The sequence below is a fragment of the Hydra vulgaris genome, chromosome 07 (genome assembly GCF_038396675.1).
Source record: "Hydra vulgaris chromosome 07, alternate assembly HydraT2T_AEP".
NCBI lineage: Eukaryota > Metazoa > Cnidaria > Hydrozoa > Anthoathecata > Hydridae > Hydra > Hydra vulgaris.
In genome coordinates, this window is record NC_088926.1 from 89,251 (window position 1) to 92,500 (window position 3,250).

The window sequence follows — 3,250 nt, forward strand, 5'->3', positions numbered from 1 at the left end:
ATAATCTTATCACGTAGCAACAACATGGTTTTGATCCAAAAGAGAGCTGTTCCCCAAATTTGCTAGAGTGTTAAGACTTTGTTAGTACAGCTTTATTTAACAAACATCCAGTCGTCCTATTTACTGATTTTGCGAAAGCATTCGACACTGTATCACACGAGTATATTATCCATAAATTTAATTCGCACGGTTTTAATACTAAATTTGCTGCATGGATAAAATCTTTCTTAAGTAATAGACAACAACGAGATGTACTTGGTGAAAACCAGTCTGACTGAAGTCCAATCAGTAGTGGTGTAATACAAGGATCAGTTCTTGGACCGCTTTTATTTACAATGTTCAAAAAATGACCTTCTTGTAAACTTTTAGACGTAATAAAAATATATGTGGGCGATAGTACAACTCTTTTGCTGAGCAGGACGAAATTGAAATACTAAGAAACGAATTACAAAACGATATATATAAATGGTGTCAGGAATAGAAGATGAAGCTTAATAAAAGTAAATGTAAAATAATGCATTTGGGTAAGTATAATCAAAAAAGAAACTATACTATCTTTGACTTTGATCAAAAAATAAGAATTGAAGAATCTGACTCAGAAAAAGATCTAGGCGTTATGACATCTACTGATGAAAAATACATCCAACATATCAATTACTGTGCTAACAGAGCTAACAATATGCTTGGTTTAATTAAACACACATTCGATTTCTACACCACCTCAGTTGCTGAAATATCGTATAGAGCTTTGTTCGACCGCCTCTCGAATATGCAGCACCAATCTAGAATCGACCAAAGAATTACGATATGCAGCTCTTGAAATATTTCAAAGAAGAGTAACTTGAAGAAGCCTCTCACATCTGAGTTATGAATCACGAATAAAAAGATTCAATATTACAACGCTAGAAACCCAAAGATTAAAAGGAGAATTAATAAAGTTCTTCAAAATTGTTCACGGTTTCATAAAAGTTAAAATTTAGTTCTATTGAGAACTTTATTCTCAATAGAACAGCCACTATATGTAATTGTCTTCCTCCGTCTATAGTGCTATCTACATAAGTGAAAACATTACATAAATATATTGAAAGCGAATATAATGTCACCGGCTGATATAGAGCGTGTTACACGCTCTCGTTTAACATTAAAAAAACATTTAAATCAATTTAATTGTTATTTTGTTAAATTTTAACAATAAATAGTTATTATTATATATAAGTTAGCAAAAATATATTTACTTATTATTTATAATAATATTTATTACTGGAGCATTTAAATTTTTTTTAACCCGCCATATTGTTTGAAAACGTAACAAAATATTGAAAACGTAGTCTATATTAAATAAAGAGAATCATCATTATTTATTCCAGAAAGTCATGAATTGGGCAGAGAGTAAAGTTTTATAATTAAAAAGTTAAAAAAAAAAAGTTGATAGTTTTAAAAAAATTGTACATAAGATAGATAAACTTTTTATTATTCGTGGTTTTTAAAATTTTGGAGTTATACGTAATATCATTATTAGAGCGATAATAACTTTTTAGTATATTGTATATAGCCCATAATTTCATATAATATTCTTTAAAGTAGTGTTGTTGTAATGTTTTCTTACACAAGTCGTTATCTTCATGAGAGCGTTAATGCGAAGTATTATAAAAAATACATCAAAGCAGAGGTATATCTGCTTCCTCGGCTGCATTAAATTCCATTGAACTAATTATTTAAATTAAAATAAGTTACTTGAACTTCCAGGCATTGAACCAATAATGTATTATTTTTTCGTGATCGTGATCCTGTATGAAAATTTTACATCGCTTTACAAAAATCCGGATGAATTATTTATAAATAACTTTTACAAAACATAAAATTTTTAAAAATACTTGTTTTTTAATATCTTTTAACATAATTTTTCTTAGCTTAAGTCTTCTAGTGCCAGTTAATGTTTTAAAACAAATTTTTTCATTTTAAGAATATAATGTTGAGAAAGTTATTAATGAACCAATTGAAAGTAAATACAAATCACATTACAAACAACTATTTGGGTATCTTGTAAACTTAAGTTAATATTTCAACTTCACTTTGATTGATTTTGCATTTTGATTTTTAATTTAAAGTTTAAAGCAAGATATCGTTAAATATATTGAAAATTGTAAAATAAACAGCTTGTAAATTTTTCAAGATCAAAGTTTTATAAACTCAAATGATCGTATTGGTAGTTTTAAAAACAAAATTGAGACTTTTATGCGAAACAAGGTAAAAATGTAGTTCTTTTTGATAAGTGTTGGTTATTTAAATACCAGACGAATATATCTATTTAAAAGAGATTGTTTTCGATATGCAATAAATAAATTAGGAAGGCTCTTTAAAAGTGCAAAAGCTTTAATATGTTTATGTTATGAAATTATATGGCTAAAGGCGTAACACTTATTATAACGATTCCTTATTTTGTCACGTATTAGTAACAGAAAAACTTATTGTCAATTGAAAAGAGCTTATCAATTTAAAAAAAATTTATTTCTTTTACAAAATTATTGACAGTTCAGAACAAGATATAGTTAAACATATTGAAAATTGTGAGAAAGAAGAGCTTCAGTTGATATTGCATATCAACTTTTTAATATTACTGACTGCTTATGGAATTCTTTATATTTCTGGTATATATTTAAATACAGCAATAAACTTGTTGACTCATTTTTAGATTTCCGTTTTTGTAAATATTTTACAATTTCAGGTATATATTGAGAGTTTATATATAGCATGAGGCGTAACAATTATTATAACAATTTCTTATTCTTTCAAGTATTGGCAACAGTTAATAAAATTATTTTAGGTCTTTAAAACTGCTTGAGACTTTTACTAAATTTACGTTATGAACTTTTTAACTTGCTGACTTCTTGCCTTACAACTGATTATATCTGTAACCGCCCCTTTCAATAAATAGTCTGGATTCTTTCAACCAAAAAAACTTAAACTTTGTCTCTCATACCTTACATTCTGGAATTTTACCTAAATATTTAATAATTATTTCTCCAAAAAAGTTTATGCACTTTTGTTTATCTATTTATGTCATATTTGAAATATTACGAAGTTATAAAAAATGTTGAATTTTTATATAAATATATATGTCAGCAATAATAATATTCATTACTCTAACAACTGCATATTTTTATGACGCAGCATATTGTTTAAAACGTAATCTATATTAAATAAAGAGAATCATCTTTATTTCTTCAGGAAAATCATGATTTGAGTAATG